Below are 21890 nucleotides of genomic sequence, written 5' to 3' on the forward strand. Positions count from 1 at the left end.
CAGTGGGACAAGGGACAAGGGCTTCCTTATCTGGATGAAGTCTCGGTCTGTGAAGCCAGCAGTCCCAGTATTTGAAAAAAAAGTTGTCTCAGTCAGTGTTCTAGCAAAAAATGGATGGTACACTCAAACTGTGTAACTTGGAGGGAATTTAAGGAAAAGATCATTTACTTAGATGCAAAGGAAACTCTGGGGCTTATAACAGCAGGGAGTCATTACCTTCCCTATCTCTTAAAATGCAAGAAGAGGGAGCAGTTCCTGGAACAAAAAGATGGGAGTTGTAGGGAGAGGGCTCCCCAAAAAGAGGCTGCCTTCATGAGAAGAAAGCAGCCAAGCCCTAGCAAAATCCTAAAAGGAGGGAGCAGGGAGAAAAAATCCCCCATCCTCACTCTCCTGCCACTCCCTGCATCTCTTGCTGGTAACTTGCAAAGGCTGGGCACAATTGGGAGCTAGAAGGCAAGGGAGATCATTGATGGGGCCCATGCAGATCGGCCTCCTAGGGTGCAGAGGTGGGTACAGAAGGGTAGGGAGATCTGGAGAGCCATGGAAACTCATGTAACATGTAACAATAGTTATGGCTGGTTGATAATAACTATACAAAGAGTGTCGATTGTGGTAGACAACTGCCATTGACTACTCAGGATACATCTGGCCCTTTCAAAGCACTTTTATGAACTAGCTCTTTTGATTCTCGCAACAAGCCCTTAAGGTGGGCACTGTCCTGGACCCATTTTCCAGACAGGGAAACCAGGGATGAAAGAGGTAAGCATTAGCTGGGAAATGAAGGAGTATGAACTCAAACCCAGATGGCTGTGGTTACAGATCCAGTGCTTATTGTCCACTGGCTGGGCCCATCTTACCCAAAATGATAACCGAGGAGCTAGGTCCTCAATCATTGTTGAAGGGTAGGGACAAGAGTATGGCCTGGGGAACAAGAGGAAATAGTTCCATAAGCATTGTTTAGCATAAATGAGATCAAACAAACATGCTTCATTTAAAAGATGTTAAAATATCACCCAAGTGGGTGGGGGTGGGGAGACAGAACCAGAGAGAACGAGCGAGAGCGAGCGAGAGTGAGCATGCACCAACTGCACGTAGGATACGAGCCAAATGTCTAATTATAGCTGATAAGGCTCCTCCTGATCTGTGCCCTGCCTACTCATCTTTCCCTGTTCCCCGTGGGGCACTGTGTCCCAGCCAAAGGAAACTCTACTTAGTTCTCAAAATAGCCCTAGGTCTTCTGCCTGAGACAGTTCACTCCACCTTGTATTCGCCCACCTCAAATCCTATTTATCTATTGGGTCCTAGTTTTGGCCTTTCTCTTGCCTTTCTTCCTCTCTCCCTCCTTCCTTCCCCTAGCAAACACTTATCGGCATCAGGTGTGTGCAGATACAGTGGTCAGTGTTGCTGACCTGGGTCAATACTGGTCCCTGCCTTTATGGAGTTTCCACGAGGAAATCTTCCCTCCATGCCCAAGTGTAGGTTGGGGATTCCTCCTTTGTGTTTTTGCGGCCTCTCTTACTCTGTCGTCTAGCACCTGGTTTCGTGCCTGTCTCCTCTCTCAGACCATAGACTCATGAGGTTGGGACTCTGTCTGATTCTGTGGGTGTTCACTTCCTATCACTCCTGTAACAAATTACCACAACTTCACAGCCTAAAACAACACAAATTAATAATCTTACAGCTCCAGAGGTAAGAAGTTGGACACAGGTCTCACTGGGCTAAAATCAAGTCAGCGGGAGGCTTTACTGCTTTCTGGAGGCTCTAGTGAAGAATCCATTTTCCTGCCTTTTCAACTAGAGGCTGCCTGCATTCCTTGGTTGATGGCCCCTTCCTTCATCTTCAAAGTCAGCCAAGGCTGGTGGGGTCTTTCTCACATCACATTTGGACATTGATTCTTCTGGATGCTGATTCTTTTGCCTCCTTCCTCCACCTTTTAAGGACTCCTGTGATTACATAGGCCTACTCAGATAAAGTCAGCTGATTAGCATCCTTAATTACATCTGCATCCTTTATTCCCTTTTGCCACATTCCAGGGATTGGGACATGCTAGTAGGTGAGGGCAGAAATGGAATGTCTGAATATGCAGGATATGCATGTGTGTGGAACACATAGAATCTCTATATATGTCAAAAGCATGTGTCCAAGTAACACATGTAAGTATGTTGCATGTCCACAAGAGCGCATGTGGACGTGTGTGGTTTAGGAGGTATACACTGCCTGATCGCATTAGTTGTGGTCATATGCATGTATGTGTGTTGTGAGGCGGGAGGACCACTTGAAGGGGGAAATATAAACATGCATAGGCTACCAAGTACTATTTTTCTGACAGTTGTGAAATATTTGTGGGTTTTCCCCCGTTATGGACACTTGTACTGCAGAGACCTGGATTTCTACGCTCATACTCACATGTACTGGTGACCACCCTCAGAGTGAAGGCAGCGTCCTCTCTGGGCCAGTAGCTCTTCTAGAAGGGCCTATATGAGTCAGCCTGCAACTCAGGCATATTCAGTGCTGCAGGCAATGAAATCAATCAGAGCCTAGTTTTCCATTGTCCTGTGAAGGTAAAAGCCCCTGGCATGGAATCCTATTTAAATCCCCAGCTCATCCGTCAGCTAATTTCACAAATCCAAGAGCAGCAGAGCCTTAAGGATCATCTAACCTGCACCCTTCATTTAACAGATGGATAGGGCTTAAAGAGTGGGGACTTGTGCAGGTTGATGCGACCAACCAGAGCAGAATAGGAGGAGGGACCCCTATTACAGTTAAGATCTTTATGAGCTGACTATTGCTTGAGGTCAGGAATGTTGCATTACGTGCTCCTAAAACATTAGGCTTCTGTAGAGCCCCCTGCTCCCCAGGTCCTCATGTCTCTAAGAGATAAAACCCAGAGATGGTGCTTCTAGACACAGCCTCTTCATTCCGGAGAGAAGCTTCTACTCACAATCTCGGTCAGATTTCTCACACAGGGAGCTTGGCTGGACATTCTAAAAACCTCAAGGAATTTTTTCAACCCATCTCTTAAAGCTTAGACCCAAGCTAGAGCAAAACTGTAGCTTCTTGCTCAGTGTTCTTTGGTTCTGTGCCGGTCCCCTCAGCATTCCCAAGCATACATTCCTCACCCATATATATATAAACCGATGTGTTTATGCAACAATATTTGGGGTTCCTACTGAATATGGCCTCTAATGCTAGGTGTCAGGCACACTGTGGTGAACAAACTGACCTGGATCCTAGCCCTCAAAGGAGTGTATAATCATAGAACTTCCAGGTTACATCCAACTCCAGTCAGCCCCAAAGCTGTTTCACTTTTATTTATTTATTTATTCTTTTTATTTTTTATTTTTTGAGATAGAGTCTCGCTCTGTTGCCCAGGCTGGAGTGCAGTGGTGCGATCTTGGCTCACTGCAACCTCCTCCTGCTAGGTTCAAGTGATTCTCCTGCCTCAGCCTCCCGAGCAGCTGGGATTACAGGCATAAGTCACCACGCCTGGCCCTGCTGTTTCACTTTTAAATACGAGAGGGGAGAGAGAGAGAGAGAGGGAGAGAGAGAGAGAGGTGGACACCTGCATAGGAGTGAGAGTGAAGTGGGCAAAGAGAAAAGAGATCATGAGAGCAAGAAAAAGACATCAGAGGCACACAAAGACCCAGAGGGAGACAGTGTGGTGGAAGGCCTAGCTGTAGCTGTGTGCCCGCTGCTGTGACATCAGTGAAGCACAGCGGGTGTTCTGTAAATGGTCATGCCCTTCCCCAATAAGGCTGAGAGCAGAAACCATTCATTTATCCTCATGCTCTCAACGGATATTTATTGAGCATCCACAGTGTGCTAGACACTGCACCTGGCACATGTCGCATCCCTAACTTTGACCCAGGGGTCTACAGAGCAGGTCCTCACACCCCTGTACTGCAAACAGAGCAAGGGTGCTAATCCCTATCATACAGACAGGGGTTGGGTAGACCCCTGAAGTCACCTCCCACACAGAGTTAAGAGTTCTTGTACGACAAGGATGCTGGCTTCAATCCCTGGCATAGAATAGGCTCTCTGAAGAGTGAGTTTTCATGAGTGAATCAAGCACTGGAATTTAGGCCTCTCAGACCTGAGAATCCTTACTGTCTCATTCAAGTCTTAGCAGGGGGACCCCTGCCCTCAACCCCAGAGCCTCTTTGCTATCCTATTCCTAAATGAAACATGTGCCAACAGGCACAAGTGGGATCATCTTGGAAGCATCCTGGGACTTCCACCTATGCAACAGAAGCTGAGTCAGGGCCAGATCAGAGTCGGGGGAGGTGGGAGCCTGAGCCAGGCTGGCCCTTACTTTAATTCCTCATGTTTAAGGGACATGACAAATTTAGGCTTGACCCTACATGGGTCCAAGGGGATGGAGGTACTTGGTGGCAGGAGGATCCAGACAATCCGCGGCACCTGGAGTTAAGGGAGGTCCAAGCTGATTTCCCTTTTATTCTCCAAGGGGATCTCTGAAGGGGACACAATTTGCTGCCTATAATAGCAGCCCCTGCCCTGTTCCAGTCTCCTCAGTCACCCTTAGACCTAGACAAAGCTCTATCCATGGTTTTCTAAGCAATACTGGAAGCCATGTGTTCACCCTCATCACCATGAGCACATCCCCACATGGGCCTCTCTTGAAACAGGCTCAGTAAGGCCTCCTATGTCCGTCTTAAGTCTCTCCCATAGGCCAGACTCTACAATGGGTAGAAGGGATATAGTGTGAAGATGTGTACCAGCTGCTTCAGAAACACTTGGAGGGAGCAGCACTCTGCTTAGGGGAATTCAGGAAGGCTTCATAGAGGAGCTGGGGTTTGAATCGGGCCTTTAAGCATAAGGAGGGTGTTTTTTTGTTTTGTTTTGTTTTGTTTTTTCAGCTAGAGAAGAGGGAGAAGAGCACCCTAAGTCAAGGGACCAGCATGAAGCACAGAAGAGCATGGCAAGTGTTTCAGGGAGTGGCCACATGTCAAAGGCCATGTGGATGTGGCCATTGAGTGGCAGAGCAAGCCTGGGACTGGCTTAGGGAGGGCTCTGAGTGCCACGCTCCAGGTCTTGGACCAGCTGCATAGGGTGAGAGGAACATAGGTGGTTTCTGAGCAGGGAAGCAATGATACTGCGGTCAGAACACTCTTGTAGCTCTGGAGGAGATTCTTTTCATGGGGGGCAGAGAGAGTGAGATTTGATGGAGACCAGCAAGGAGGCTGTAGCACTGGTCTAGGTGAGAGGCAGTAAGAGTCTGAATGAGGCAAATGGCTGTGGGGAAAGAGAAAGGTGGACAAATTTGAGAGATATTGGGCAGATAGAATAAACAGAACTCAAGGCCTGATCAGATAAGACAGCAAAGAGTTAGAAGGACTCCAGGCTTCCTGCAAGGGCTTTTGGGGATGATGGTGTCACCAGGTGGGGAATTTGGAGAGAGAACAGATTGGGGAAAAGAGCAAAAATTCCATTTTGAACAGAGTGGGTTTGAGGTTTCTGTCTGATATCAGGTGAGATGCTATGGCAGCCTGGACACATGAATCTGAGCTCCTGGAGCCATAGGTGGTAGCACTATCCAGAGGTGGATGGAGGGAGAGGTTGTACAGAAACAAGCGAGGCACTGAGAACCATATAACGATGAGAGAAAGAAACTATACACCATCTTTTTGAGCCTCCATGTCTCCTAGAACTCAGGATTGCTATTGGTAGAAAGATTCTTCAGTCTTCAAACCGAATATGCAGACATCAAGATTAGGTTTACACCTTCTGCCTGAAACAAACATTTACCTATCCCAGAATCCCAAGATTTTGCTAAAACATACTAGCCTTTCATTTTAAAAATCTTTATTTCCTTAAAACACAACAAATTTCAGTCTGTGGTTGGAGGCAGAAAGAGCTCAACCTAAAATGAAAGCTCAGCGTTTGAGGCAGCCCTTTTCACAGCTGGCTCTTACCTACATGATATTGTCCAAAATTCCTTGTACAAGATTAGCAGATTTTCTCTGTATTACCAATTTACTTATTTTTCTTCCAGCCATCAAAAAGAGTATTTCAGGATTTTAAAATTTCCTTCTGGCATGGTACACAATAAGGAATAGCAACATGGTCCCCAGTCACCGAGGCTCCCATGTGCCTAGGAGAAAATGTTTACGGTACAATTTAGCCTGAAGCAAATCCACCATCAGCATTTTCATAAACCTCACAGAAAGAAGAAACAAAAGCTGTTGAAATGTGAAAATAATTAGGGAAGAGACTTTCCCAGGGAACGAACATGGCCCACACTATACAGAGGGAAGAATAAACAAACTTTGGAGAGGTTATGGAGCTGTAAAACCCTTGTTCATTTCTGAAAAAAGAAATAAAGTTGGAGAAAAGCCAGTAGGTCTGCACAATAATAAATCGCGTTCCAGGGGGCGGGGAAGGAGGAGTGAGACTGTAAATTCAGAGTCAAAAACAAAGCAACATTCCAGCACACGTCCCTGGTGGCGTGTGAACCTGCGCCGTTTGATTTCTGGAGAGATCTGGCTCCTGCCAGTGTCAGTGTCCTTGCAAAGTCAAAGTACCCTGCCTGGTTGCTCCTTGGGGTGGTCACCCATCAGAAAAGCATTTGGCTTGAGTTAAGATTTCTAAATCAAGTCTTAGGGTTGTTCAACTTTCAAAAAGAAAGAAAAAAGCAAAACACCCTAGTTCCCTCTTCTCGAGCTGAACTTTCCACAGCAGTTTCAGCGCTGACAGAAACTGCAAGGAGCTCAGTGAGGCGCGGCCAGGGCCGGCCCAGGAAGGCCCTGGAGGAAATTCCCATAGCCCGGTGCCCTTGGAAGGGGAGCTCCCTAGGCCTCTTCCCGCCCTAGGCTGTGAGTAAATTTGCCTGTGAAAGGTCACAACGGTCTCTTGGCTAAGGGATTTTTCTCCAGGCAAACACCTCAGGTTTCTGGGAGAGACAGGTACCGTTTCCTGAGAAGTCAACCTCCTAGAAACACTGAGAATAACTGAAAACCCTGTGCCTTATAAAATGAGCACAGGGGTGGGGCACCAAGCTGCAGTTTTCACATGTGGTGAAGAGCCCAATAACATTCTTTGCTTCAGATCTGTAGACTTTTTTCTGTGTTTTTAAATGGAAATTCAAGTGAAGGAATTTAATTCATTGAATATTGACTGAGTGCCTACTACCTGCGTATGCCAGCTTCAAAAGCACTGTATTATATATTCCGCATAACAATTCTGTGAGATAAATACCATTATCATTTCATATTACAGATGAGGATGAGGAAGCGGAGGATCAGAGTTTACGTGATTGGCTCAGTATCACACAGTACCACACAATAAACGGTGAGAATAGAATGCAAACTACAGCCTCTACCTTCATTTCTCTTAATCACTAAGCTCTGCTGTTTGAGTAACAGAAGGTTCCTGCCTACAGAAGCTAACTGGTTGAAAAATACAGGAGTCGAAATTTTACTACAGTTAATTAGGTTCCCTGAGAGCTGAGTAACAATAATAACAATCATAGTGCTAAGAAATTACTAATTAATGAGCACTGACTATATATGCTCAAGCTAAGTGCTTTCTCTGTGTTATTTTAACCTCTCCACAAAAGCACCCTTTGAGGAAGCTGGTATTCCCATTTTACAGACGAAGTAACTGAGTCAGAGAGCAGATGACGATCTTCCCGAAGCTCACCCAGCTAGTAGGTGGCAGAACAATCTCAGAGTGTCAGCTAGGTTCTACCAGTGGCTCAAAGACAGGTTCATGGGAAGAGTCTTGGGGTCTTGGTGGTCACTGCAGAATATCACCTATAGGCATAATATTTTCTTTTTTAAACTTGAAATGACTAAATGTATAATTTTGTGCTAAGTCGCATACCATCTTAACAGGTTTCTGGGATGGGCAAAAGCCAAAGACCTAAATGAAAGTATAAGGTTGAAAAAGTATGAAGGCAAAACATAAAATTAATACATCTCTATCTTTTGACTTCTTTCTCTCCTTGTAGAGTATAGAGGGTTCCTACTGAATTTCATCAGTGGGTCACATCGGTTCAGCTATTGCGTTCCACGAAAGGAGAGTTAGAATCCACCTCCACCACCCGGCCATGTTTTGTCATTCTTTAATATTAATGTAATAGCAGCTGCCCTTTTTCGAGCATCTACATATGACAGGTAGGTTTTTATCCTATTTTACAGATGAGGAGATTCTGGCTCACAGAGGTGAAGTGATCTGCTCAAGATGAAATAGCCAGCTGGTGAAATTACTGAGACAAGCACTCAGGTCTGTGGAGATTTTGTGCAGGGTTATTTCAAATCCCCCACATTAGTTCCATGCCTCATTCTTATTTCTTTATTTCTGCTATTTTTTCCCCCTCACTTGATGTCATAGTTTCCTATTGACGCTGTAACAAATTACCACAAACTTGGTGGCTTACAACAACACACATTTGTTCTCTTACAGTTCTGGAGGTCACAGGTCTGAAATCAGTGTCCCTGGGCTGAAATCAAGGTGTTGGAAGGGCCGCACTCTCTGCAGAGGCTCCTGGGGAGACTCAATTTCCTTGCCTTTTCCAGTGTCTAGAGATACATTCCTTGTATTCCTTGGGTCATGGCCCCTTCCTCCATCTTCACAGCCAGCAGCGTAGCATCTCTTTCTCTGATTCAGCACCCATGGCTGCTTTGGAGCAGTCTAATCTCCCTCTCTGCTTCTTTCCACACATTGCCTTCTTTTCTGTCTGTGTCAAATCTCCCTCTGCCTATCTCTTAAAATGGCATTTGTGATTGCATTTAGGACCCCTCTGGACTATTCAAAGTAATCTCACTAACTCAAGCTCCTTAACTTAATCACACCTTTTTCCATTTAAGGAAATAATCACAGCTTTCAGGGATGAGGACCTGATATCTTAGGGGGACATTTTTTAGCCAACCGCACTTTCCCTCAGAAAATTGCACTTTGCATTATTTTTACGGAAGTGGAAGTGGGATTAAGTTTGATCATCCACACTATCTTGCTTGGTCTGCTTGGTGACCGTGAACACTATATGTTTACTGATTTCTTTCCAGCTATCCAACTTTGTGAGCCAGTTGCCTCATCGGAGTGTCCAGTTCATGGTGCATGCCCTCTCCCTTACATGGTTGTTATGAGAAAATTTCGCACAAGGCAGTGCCTACTCAACAGTAAAAGATAAGGAATTAAGCTCATGAGAAGGAGAAAAGTGCCTTTAAGGAGCTGATGACCAAATTGTGGCAATATATCACACATACACATGAAAAGTTGCCTAGTAATGCCAAGGATTGTTTACTAATTCACAAGCCATGAAGGGCAAATGCAATTCAGAAGAGAAAGTGCCCCGTGAGCTGAGGAGGTCAGAGAAGGCTGGAGAGGCTGCAGCCTGTATCGAGTTTTGAACAGTAGGTAGGATTTGTAATAAGTAGAAAGAAGCTACCATATTTGAACATCTTCTATGGGCTGAACCTTTCATACCTATCATCTCATTTATTCCTTACCACAACCTTGGGTGGTGGGTATTATATATATATGTTTACAAATGAAACCGAGGCTTGATCAGAGAGTTTATGTCCCTTGCTCAGCTAGTAGATGGCAGGCAGAGTTGAGATCCATCCTTAAGCCACCAGACGGGTGTGTGTTCTTTCTGCCTTCCAACATCTTTGGCCTGCCACCCTGGTCTCAGGGCTAAGTCATGGTAACATGGTCATGGTGTCCATTGGACAAAGGGAAGAAGATGCCAATAGTGCAGAGGAAAGAAACTACACGATATGAACACCTACAATAGTAGAGGTGGCCCACAGGCTAGATCAGACTTGAAGATACATTTTTGGATGGGCTCACCCAAGGTTTATAGAAAATATGAAGCCCATCCCTGCAGTAAAAAAAAAAAAAAAAAAAAAAAAATAGCCGCCTGGGCACGGTGGGTCACACCTGTAATCCCAACACTGTGGGAGGCCAAAGTGGGGGGATCACCTGAGGTTGGGAGTTCAAGATCAGCCTGACCAACATGGAGAAACCATGTCTCTACTAAAAACACAAAATTAGCCAGGCGTGGTGGCACATGCCTATAATCCCAGCTACTCGGGAAGCTGAGGCAGGAGAATTGCTTGAACCCAGGAGGCAGAGGTTGCAGTGAGCCGAGATTGCGCCACTGCACTCCAGCCTGGGCAACAAGAGCAAAACTCCGTCTCAAAAAAAAAAAAAAAATAGCCATCAACATAATGAAGGAGGTAGATTTTAATTCTTACCACTCACTTTCAGGCTTTAATCTCCAGGTTCCTATAGACATGCAGGTTGGGGACTCTTGGTAACCCATATCTTTCAACATGCAGGCACTCATTTTGACAAACAAATCAGATATTCTCTACCTTCAACGTTGATTAAACTTTCTAAATAATGTCAGTATACTGACTAAAGACAAATTAAAGCACACTTGTTGAGCCATACCTCCTAGAAGCCCTGCCACAGGTCCCTTCTTCAGCGTCACTGAAGAAGCATCACATGACTATTTGAAATTAATAATACCTCTTGTCAGACATGTACTGCATTTGTGTACAAAACATTTTCCTATCCCTTTTTTCTTATTATCCTCAGAAAAGTGCTATGTGTTAGAGGTTCCTAGTCCAATATGCAGATGAGAGAATTCTTTAGATTGGCAGTGACCCTTACTGGAAAGAGCACTGTGTCTGGGTTCAAGCCCTTGTGAGGTATCAAGCCAGGGCTTCCCTTTCCTGGCCTTAATCTCTATACCATGTGGAGGTGGTCAGACAAGATAGCTTGTACCAACCCATCTACTCTGAAATTCTGTGAAAGAAGAGCAGAATTTTATAACTGTAAGCATATTCACCCTCCTTTGCAATGACACAAAACAGCCCCAATTTAAAATAAACTATGAACCTTGGTGGGCAGGTTTAGAGCTTTAGTATCCATTTTGCTCTTCTGACCCAGTTCTGCCCATGTCTCTGTAGACCCAGAACATCTTGCCATGTCTCCTTAGCACAGGTTTTTAGAAAGAATGAATTCCTGACTGTGAAAACTTAAACTGGTCCTCTGAAGAAAGTGAGGCTCAGAGAGGTTCAGTACCTTGTCTGGGGACACACAGCTGGTGAATGACATAGTTCAATGCAAGCAGCATGCAGGACAGCAACAGTCTGTGTAGAGGTGTTCCAGGTAAGAGCATTTTCTCTGTGATTCCTCCTGGGGCTGTATGTCAGGTGAATTCAGATCTGTCCTTGAGGTTAGGCCCTTTTAGGTCAGATTCAAGAAGCAACCCTTGGCCTTTTGGAGGTCTGAGGCCTCTGCTTTTAAAATATACAGAGGGCCCGATGGCATTACAAGGCAAGGCTGTGGATATATCCGAGCCAATGTGGACACATGTTTGGTTCTGAAGCCAAAGGTTTGCAATTGGCTGGAGTGGCCCATTGGGTGGTGGTTTGTCTAGCTGATGGTCTGGCACCGTCATAAGTCACAGCCTCAGGAGACAGAACCATGTGCCTGGAGATAGCACTGCCTGGGCCACCCTGAGCCCTGGTCTGTAGTATCCTCTCCACCTCTCTACTTTGGTTTTCTCCTCTGGAAAATGAGAAGACAACGTGAATTCCCAGAACTGTTCTGAAGCATAAGACCACCAACTTCACATCTCAGCTTGTCTCCTTGCTGTGTGATTTGGGGCATGGTATTTAATCATCTGAGCCTGGCTTTCTTCATCTGTCAAATGAGCATAACAATGATGTCTCCAAAAGGTTGTGGTTCAGATGAGATAAAATCCTAAGAGTAAGGAGCCTGGCACTTAGGAGAAAGGCAGCCATTTTTGTTAGACTATGAAAGAGTTTTAGGAAACAGAAAGAGCCGCTGTAGTCTACGGTGGAGGTGAAGGCAGCATCACTTCTGTGTTGTTGTTATTATCCTTGACAGATGGGCCTGGACGAGAGGTCTGAGGTGAGTTGGGGAAGGCATGAGTCATGTGAGGGCAGCCCCCGGAGCTCCCAGTGCAAGAGGCACTGCATTTTAAACTAGTTGTAGTATTCATTCCACTGCCTTTTTCAGCCCCAAAGACACTGGAAAAAAATAAAATAAAAAGCAAACCACAGCATTTTCAGGCCTCCCACTGGTTTTGCCTTTCTTCCCCCCACGTATTGTTTTTGGGAAGGGCTGTTTCAGCCACAGCGCTGTCAAGAAAACAAGGTGGTTTCCCTTGACCCTTGGCAACCAACACATGCTTTTTCCTACGCTTTGGTGCAGAAGCCCACAAGTGATTTTTAAAAATAATAAAATTCTTCTCTCTAAATAAACCCTTATGCTTTCTGCTGTGGGTCTTGGATGGATGAGTTTCTTCTTCTTTCTGAACTCAGTAAGGGCTAAGTTCCCCTCCACAGAGGAACTGCACATTGTGAAGCAAGGGATATTTTGGTGAATCACCTGCCATTGTGTTTTCCACCAATGCAGGAATGGCAAAGTTCTGGAACTTTTACTTAAAGATCCACCATTCCTCAAGACGACCTATAGTCTCCACGGAATACCCTATCCCCTCTTCCTCTAGAGATTTTACTACTGCTACCGTTACTGGTTTTCCAGAGTCTGACAAATTAAGCATTTATAAGAATTGACTCAGTGACCGCAGAGCAACAGAAAGAGGATGAGTTTTAGAGTCCAGAGACCTGGGTTTGAATTTTAACTTTGCTCCTGACTAACTGTGTAACTCTGGACAAAAGGCTTATATAATTTTGGGCAAGTTACTTAACATCTATGTTAAATGTATGCCTGCCTTGTTTTTGGGATTCCTGAAATGGATATAAATGGTCTATAACTCATGGAGCTGTGGTGAAAATTAAATGGAAAAAAAAATGCATTTGAAGCCCCAAGTACACAGTAGGTACTCAATAAATGGTAATTGGTATCAGGTAAGTTCTCAGCATGACTAGTTATGATCAAGAAAAAGAAGGCTCATGCAGCGCGGACTTGGAAGTGGGATTTGATGAAGGGACAACAATTTATAGGGATAGGGACAGAGCTAAGGAAACCAATAAGAGATGTTGAAGCACTCAGAGACTTGCAACACCAGGGAACCATTGCTACCCTGAATCTGCAAGGTCAGGAAGAGGGCGAGATGTTGCTGAAGCCATGGAGGAGGGGCTGCTGGCAGGAACGACGGTTGCAGAGGAACCCGGCCACTGGCAGACCCTGGCACGGAAGCAGGGAAAGAGCTGGAGGAAATTCCCAACCTCTTTCTCCTCCCACCCTTTAATCTCTTGCCGATGCCTACCACTGGCTAAACCCAACTGGAAGATAGGAGGCAAAGGAGTTCCCCGAGGCAATCAGGGGCATTAACCTCTCTATGGCACAGTGCAGATGGCACAGTGCAGACCAGAGAACAGATCTGGTTGGGAAGGGGGTACAAACGGAGAATCACCAGGTCAGAGAGAATTTATTGTGATTCACATATGGGCTAGTATTAGTCCACCCAAACCATGAATAAATCTCCTGCAAAAATCCTAAAGTGGTGACTGTGATCACATCACTTCAGGTGTAAAAAAGCACATTGGACTCTAGTGCCTAAAGAAATGAGCTCCCTTCTCACCAGGCATCCTGGCCCAGGCCCTCTCTCCCAGCTCATCTCCTGCTTCTCCCCTTCTTGCATTCTCTGGAATGCACATGCCCTGTCATGCTTCCCTGCTTTTCACTTACAGTTCTGTTTGAAACTTTCGATGGGTGAAAATCCTCACCAATCTTCTGCCCCCATCTTCCTCTGATTGGCCAACTTCTCATCCTGCAACAATCAGGCCAGTCATCACCTTCTCTGTGAAACATACCTAGCCAATCCTTCTCTATGTTCCCATACCTCTAGAAGCAGCAGAGAGTTATAAGCAGGGCTATTCCTGGTTGCCCTAGTCTCTAGCTGCATTGTGTGCCTGCCACTTAATACTCTTGGTAAGTCATTATCGTCATCTATAAAGTGGGCTGATAATAGTGCCCACCACATAGGGTTTGCCTAGGGAAAAAATAAGTCCATATATACTAATCAATTAAAGCAATGCCTGGCATATAGTAAGTATGTAGTAAGAATAAATATTGGCTAACTTAGTTTTATTTTTTTATTACCGTTTTGTCATAGTACTTAACTCACTGTAGTATAATTCAAGGTTTATTTTATTCCACCATTGATTCTGTGAGCAACTCAAGGTTAGAGTCTATGTGTGTATTCCCAATGCCTGGCATAGTGTTTGACACATAGTAGGTGCTCAGTAAATGTTGGATGAGTGAATGAATTAATAAATGAATACATGAATGATATGAGGACTCAAAGTGAGTTTTTGGAATCTGGTTTGAGTTTTCATGTGAACCACACTATATGCCTTTTCTCAAGAATTTGAACAGTGAAGAAGTCAGGTCTAAAAACATTAAGCCCCTGAAGAGTGAGATGGGGCCACCCAGCAGGACAACTCTCCTGTAGGCCTAGTTTGGGTGGAACCCTGCCCTGAGCAGCCAGCCAGTTTCTAATCTAATTGTGTGATAAAAGAAACACCTCCTCCACCCTTCACCCTTCCTCCTCCCACATTAGAAACCAAGAGTAATGATCTGCATTTGTGCCAGAGCCCCAGCCATCACTGGGGAAGACACACATGTTCCCCTGTTCAGGCAAAATCATCCTTAGGACATGCCAGGGTGGAGGGGTCTGATCAGATAATCCAGGGTTCTGGGATGTTCCAGGGGTCAACTCAGTCCTGAGAGCAGGTGTGTGCTTGGGGAGTGGAGGACACAGAACCTCTGCTCTAGGCCCTCAGCATCTGGACACACTTCTGGACTTCTAGTACTCCTTCCTCACTTCCATTGACTCATTTACTCTCTTACCTGTTTCCTCCCATCACATCCCATCATATTCAGTTAAGATAAAAGGCAAAATCCTGTACAGCCCTGCATGATCTGCCCCCTGGCAACACCTCAGCCCTCATTTCCTCTGCCATCCCCCTCTCTTACCTACAGCAGGTGAGCAAACCCCTTAGCTGGTTTTGGCTGAGCAAACACACTTGCTATTTCCTTGCTTGGAAGTTTCTTGCCTTAGGCATCCTCTTGGCTCTATCCTTCTCCTCATTCATTCATTAGCTCTTTTATTTAACAGACAATTAAACGTTTTTGTTAAATTTTAAATTTTTACTTTTAATTGTTGAAAAATAGACATAAAACTTACCATGTTAACCATATTTAGGTGTGCAATTCAATGGCGTTAAGTTCATTCACACTGTTGTGCAACCATCATCACCATCCATCCCCAGAACATTCTTCATCTTCCAAAACTGAAACTCCATACTCATTAAACAATAACTCTCCATTTCTCCTTTTCCCCAGCTCCTCAAAACCACCATTCTGCTTCCTGTTTCTATGAACTTGACTACTCTAGGCTCCTCATAGGAGTGGAATTATACAGTATTTGCCCCCTTTGTAACTGGCTTATTTTACTTAATATGATGTCCTCAAGGTTCATCCATGCGGTGACATATCTCAGAATTTCCTTCATTTTTAAGGCTGAATAATATTTCATTGTATGTATAGGCCACATTTTGTTTATCCATTCATCTGTTAATGGACACTTGAGTAGCTTCCACCTTTTTTCCATTATAAATAATGCTTCTATGAATGTGGGTGTACAAATATCTGTTCAAGTCCCTACTCTCATTTCTTTGGGGTATACACCCAGAAGTAGTATTGTTGAATCATATGGTAATCCAATATTTTTTGATAAACTACCATACTGTTTTGTTCTGTAATTGCACCATGTCACATTTCCACCAGTAAGGCACAAGAATTCCAATTTCTCTACATCTTCATTAACACTTGTTATTTTCTGTTATTGTCCTTTTTGATGGTAGTTATTCTATTCTAATGACTGTGACATGGCATCTCATGGTGGTTTTTAACAGACTATTTTTTGAGCACCTACTATGATCCAGGTCTAAACTGAATGATTGTCAGAGCATGCAAGTAAAATCTAGTCCCTGCCTGCCAGGAAGGGAGAGGGCAGAAAAATAAACCAGAAGTGAACCATATGTGAAATTGAGCCCCTTACTGATATTCTCTCATTTGATCCTTACAATCTCCCTAAGGTGGGTGTAATTATCCCATTTTAGTGAAGAAACCAATATTCTCCAAAGTTCAGTAACTTGCATTCTGGTCATAGAACTAATATATATGTGACCCAACTGAAAACACATGTTTTTGAGACTTAAAAGCTCTTTTGTCTATGACAGTTGTTCTCAAATATTTTTTTTAATTTAACTGAGCAGAAAAATATAAAAATAATTTCGAGGCATCGATAGAGTGTTGCCAACTTTTTATTTGGCAAAATGAGAACATTGGAAATCAATTAATTTATGATCTAATGCCACTATCCCTGCATAAAAAGAAATTTTAACCACATACCCTTTGGAAAAACACACACACACACACACATGCATGATAAAAGAAAGTTTATTCAACTGAATAAACTGAGCTTTATAAGAACCCCACTCCATTGCCAGTATTTTCCTCATTTCCCTGCCCCGGTAGTGAGGATCATGTCTCAAACTATGGCCAGTCCTTGGCTTCTAGGTGTGGAGTAAACCAGCCTCCCAGGCCCTCAGGTGCTGTGTAGGTGTCGTGGGAAATGCAAAGCCAAACGTGAGGCTGCCTTCAAAAACTACAGAAGACAAATTTAGTCATGGACACGGCAGAGAGAATTAAGTGTTCTCGCTGCTTAGCCAGCCTGCTTTGCAAACAAGGAGGTCGGAATGTTCACCAAACCTCACCATTTCCTCCACTTTTATAACCTCTCTTGAATTTTCCTCTCTTTCACCCCTGAATCAGGTTCCATTTTCCAGAGGGAAGTAAAAACTTCTATATACAAAAGCCACCACAAACAAAGAGAAAAGATGAGGCATGAATGGGAAAGTAGTTGCTAAATATATAAAATACACAAAGGTTTGCATTAAGAATATATAAGATTCCAGTAGGGAGGCTGGGTGCGGTGGCTCACGTCTGTAATATCAGCACTGTAGTAGGCCGAGGGGGTGGATCACCTGAGGTCAGACATTTGAGACCAGCCTGACCAACATGGCGAAAGCCCTCCTCTACTAAAAATACAAAACTTAGCAGGACATGGTGGCGCAGGCCTGTAATCCCAGCTACTTGGGAGACTGAGGTAGGAGAATCACTTGAACCCGGGAGGCAGAGGTTGCAGTGAGCCAAGATCCTGCCATTGCACTCCGGCCTGGGCAACGGGTCAAGATTCCGTCTCAAAATAAATAAATAAATAAATAAATAAATAAATAATTTAGTAAGAAAATCAATAAGCAAAAAGGGCCCACTATCGCCCTGCCTTCAGCCTTGCCTGAGTCTACACTGTTGTCCACACAGCAAACAGAGTAATTGCTCTAAAGTAAAGCATTGCAGTGGATTGTTCGTGTGGTTGACCAGTTCAGGATTTGGGTCTAGGCTGCCTGGTTTTCATCCCAACTCTTATTTTCTAGCTTTCTGACTTGGAGCAAGTTATTTAACCTCTCTGGGTTTCAATTTATCTCTAACTGAGGATAGGTGTGCAAGCTTCATAGGGTTGTTGTGTAAAATAAGTAAGCTACTACTTCTAGAAGTTAGAGCATTACCTGGCATGTGGTAACTGTTTAAGAATTACTAGCATCACCTGCGGGAAGCCCTCGAAGACCTATTCTTTCCTCCTCCCCTACGCTTTGTGCTTCCGTAAGATCCTGAGGACGCTTTTATGAGAGTGTTCATATATTTTAAATATATAGTGCTTACATAGTTAAAAAACTTGCTGGGCACAGTGGCTCATGCCTGCAATCCTAGCATTTTGGGGGGCTGAGGCGGGCAGATCACCTGAGGTCAGGAGTTCGAGACCAGCCTGGCCAACATGGCGAAACCTTGTCTCTACTAAAAATACAAAAATTAGCCGGGCGTGGTGGTGCATGCCTATAATCCCAGCTACTGTGGAGTCTGAGGCAGGAGAATCATTGAACCCAGGAGGCAGAGGGTTGCAATGAGCCGAGATTGCACCACTGCACTCCAGCCTGGGTGACAGGGCCAGACTCCTTCTCAAAAATAAATAAAATAAAATAAAATAAAATAAAATAAAATAAAATAAACTATAAAATATTCACTATGCAGGAAAATACAGACAATGTAATGAATGGTCATGTCTCTTTCATTTTGCTCTTCAAATCTTATCATTTTGTCATATTTGATTCAGATTTTTTAAGAAGAGTTCGAACATTACAGTAAAGCTGCGGCTCCTTGTGTGTCAATCTCCAATCCTATTCCCTTCTGTCACTCCCCAGATGTGGCCACTATTCTGATTTTAATGTTTGCTATTCCCTTGCAAACATTTATACTTTATCCATAAGCAATTGTAATAATTTTGCATATAGCAAAACTTTATATAAATGATATCATACTATAAATATCCAGCAATTTTCTTTCTTGGTCAACATTTTATCTTTGGGATTTATTCATGTAGAATTATGTACTCTATTTTTGTAGTTGCCATTTACCATGTTAAGGAAGATCCCTACTATTCCTAGTTTGCTGAGTCTGCCATAGATAGATATTGCTTTTTCTGCATCTATTATCATGTAGTTTTTCTTTAGTCTGTTAATAGGGTGGATTACAGTCTTTGATTTTTTTCGATGATGAATCACCTTGCATTCTTCATATTAATCCCACTTGGTTGTGAGCTATTATCCTTTTCATATGCTACTGGATTTGATTTGCTAATATTTTGTTTAATTTTATTTTATATTATTGTGCTGTGTCTGGTTTGGGTATCAGGATAATGCTGGCCACATAAAAGGAGTTGAGAATGTTCCTTTTCCCTATTTTTTGAAAGCTTATATACAATTAACTTTTTTTTAATGTTTGGTGCAATTCACCAGTAAAACCACTTGGACCTAAACTTTCCTTCATTGGAAGGTCTTTAACTATAATCTCAATTTCTTTAGTAAATATAGGACTACGTAGGTCATATATTTCTTCACTAGTGAGTTTTGGTAGTTTGTGTATTTTACGAAAATGGACCATTTTATCTAAGCTGTCAAATTTATGAGTTATTTATAGTATATCAATTATCCTTTAAAATCTGTGAGTTCTGTGGTGATAGCCTCTTTTTTGTTCCAGATATTGGTAAATTATATCTTTTCTCTTTTTATCTTATGCTTTCTTCATTCCTAAAGTCCAAGTATTTTTGTTGTTTTATCATTTCCTCTCCACCTGAAGAACTTCCTTTAGCATTTATTTTACAGCAGGTCTACTAGTAAACATTTTGCTGATTTTCCTTTATCTGAGAATATCTTAATTTTGTCTTCGCTCCTGAAGGATATTTTCACTAGATATAGAATTCTGGGTTTGCAGCTCTTTTCCCATAGGCCTTTAAAAATGTTGTTTCACTGTTTTCTGGTCTCCACAGTTTCTGATGAGAAATATGCGATCATTGTTCCCCAATGTTTTCTGGTTTCTTTCAAGATGTTTTTCATTGTATTCAGTTTCTTCATGTGTCTTGGTGTATTTTACTTTGAATTTATCTTGTTTGGGGTTTCTTGAGCTTGTTAAAACTGTAAATCTATGACTTTCATCAAATCTGAGAATTTTTCTTTTTTTTTTTTGAGATCTGAAGTGATTTTACCTTTAATTCCGTCACTTTAAGCCAATCATGAAATTTCACAGTGATTTCTGGGGTGGGGGCAGAAGGAAGTCGATGTTAAATATCATCAGGGCTGTGGTCCAGTCAGCCCGTGGAGGTGCAGGCAAGGTGGGCCCTCACTGGGGCAGCTGGAGGAGCACGGACTGCCCCGCTGGCAGGTAGGTGATGTTCTGAGAGCGTGAGAGCTGGTAGGCGATGTCCTCCGCAGCTTACAGCTTGCGCAGCTCGATCAGGCCGTCCCCTGCAGTGGCCAGTGAGTTGGCAATGAGCTCAGCTGCCTTGGAGTCACCCTCAGCAGAGATGATAGCTGCCTTTTTCTGCTGCTTAGCCTTTTCCATCACAAATCTGGCCCTTTCTGCTTCCTGCTGAGCCACCTGTTTGGCTCCCATTGCTTCTGTGAACTCCTTCCTGAAGGTCAGATATGTCAAGGACACGTCGTCCAGGATGAGCGTAAAGGTGGCTGCTCACTCCGTAAGGTTGTCGCTCACCTGCCTGGAGACCAGCTCTCTCTGGGTGATTAGTTCTCCAGCATCAAAGCAAACCACCACTGACTTGAGTATCTCAGTTGTGATGGATGGCAGCACACGCTCATCATAGTCCTCTCCGATGCTGGTGAAGATGCAAGGAAGCTGGCTAGCGATGGGCTGGAAGGGGATGTGCAGTGTGATGTTGACATTCTGTAAATCTTTGCTACCAGTGATGACTGACACATTACGTGGTCAAGAATGGCAGTCAAAGATAACTGGTTTCTGTACCCATAGGATGAGAAAGTGAGTCCCTTCCCCTACCACAATTTCCTGTACTCCACGGAATCGGTCAAGGATGACAGCTCCGTGCCCAGCATCCACATTATATAAGGCAGAGTTCACCACGCCTCCTGCAACAGCTTAGAGCAGGCCAAACTTGCCTATGGACTCAAACACTTTGGCAGCCGTGTTTTCTTCTGCTGGACCTCTCACACCTGTTTCCACTTTGACCTCCACATGAATTCCCCTGAATCTGAGAAGTTTTAGCCGTGATTTCTTCAAATATTTTTCTAATACTAATCTCTTTCTTCTCTTTTCTATCATTCTGTCATTTCACTCTGATGACATGAATGTTACATCTTGTGATATCAGGCCACTTGTCCCTGAGACTGCTTATTGTTTTTCAGTTACTTTTCTGTATTTTTCAGATTAGATAGCTTCTATTGATCTATCTCAGTGGTCAGAAAACCGTGGTTCACAGGACAAATCTAGCTTGCCTGTTCATTAAATAAAGATTTATTGAAACAGCTATTTCCATTAATTTACATATGATCTATGGCTGTTTTCATGCTATAATTGTAGAGCTGAGGAGTTATGACATAGTTTATGGTCATTCAATTCTAAAATATTTACTATCTGTTCCTTTACAGGAAAAGATGGCCAGCCTAATTCCTCATCTTCAAGTTCACTGACTCTATCTCCATTATGTTACTGATCTCCTTCAGCGAATTATTTTATTTCTATCATTGTATTTTTCATTATAAAATTTTCATTTTTTTCAATAGCTTCTATTTTCTTTGCTGAAAGTGTCCATCTTTTCGTTTCACTATTCACTAATGTTCTCTCCCACTTCATGGAGCTTAATTATATTTGTGTGTGTGTGGAGGAGGTGTGTATGTGTGTGTGTGTATAACAGTTTCTTAGAGTCGTTGTTTATTCCACCATTGGCACCTTGGTCAATTTGGTGTTGGTGTCTGTTGATTGGTTGATTGTCTTTTTTCTTTGAGAGTTGGTGAGATTTTCTTGTTTTTTTTTTGTTGTTGTTGTTATTTGTGTATTGATTAATTTTGAATTGTATCTTAGACATTTGAATTATGTATAATTCTCTAGGTCCTGTTAAGATTCTTTGAAGAGGCTGGGTGTGGTGGTTTGCCTGTAATCTCAGCACTTTGGGAGACCAAGATGGGTAGGTCACTTGAGCCCAGGAGTTTGAGTCTAGCCTGGGAAACATGGCAAAACCCTGTCTTTACAAAAAATACAAAAAATTAATCAAGCATGGTGGTGTGCACCTGCTGTCCCAGCTACTTGGGAGGCTGAGATGGGAGAAGTACCTGAGCCTAGGAAAGTTGAGGCTGGAGTGAGCTGCGATCATTCCATTGCACTCCAGTGTGGGTGTTGCACTGAGACTCTGTCTCAAAAAAAAAAAAAAATTCTCTGAAGAATGTTGATTTTTTTCTAAAGCAATTAAAAGAGTTAGGCTCATACCCCAACTC

The 21890-nt window shown here is 43.4% G+C and overlaps 1 pseudogene; it reads right to left on the reverse strand.

Annotated features, from left to right (window-relative positions):
• Positions 1 to 19697: 19697 nt before the first annotated feature.
• On the reverse strand, positions 19698 to 20721 carry LOC469337 (prohibitin 1-like; annotated as a pseudogene).
• Between the last annotated feature and the right edge of the window lie 1169 nt (positions 20722 to 21890).

Source organism: Pan troglodytes, chromosome 1, assembly GCF_028858775.2.
Source record: "Pan troglodytes isolate AG18354 chromosome 1, NHGRI_mPanTro3-v2.0_pri, whole genome shotgun sequence".
Classification (NCBI taxonomy): Eukaryota; Metazoa; Chordata; class Mammalia; order Primates; family Hominidae; genus Pan; species Pan troglodytes.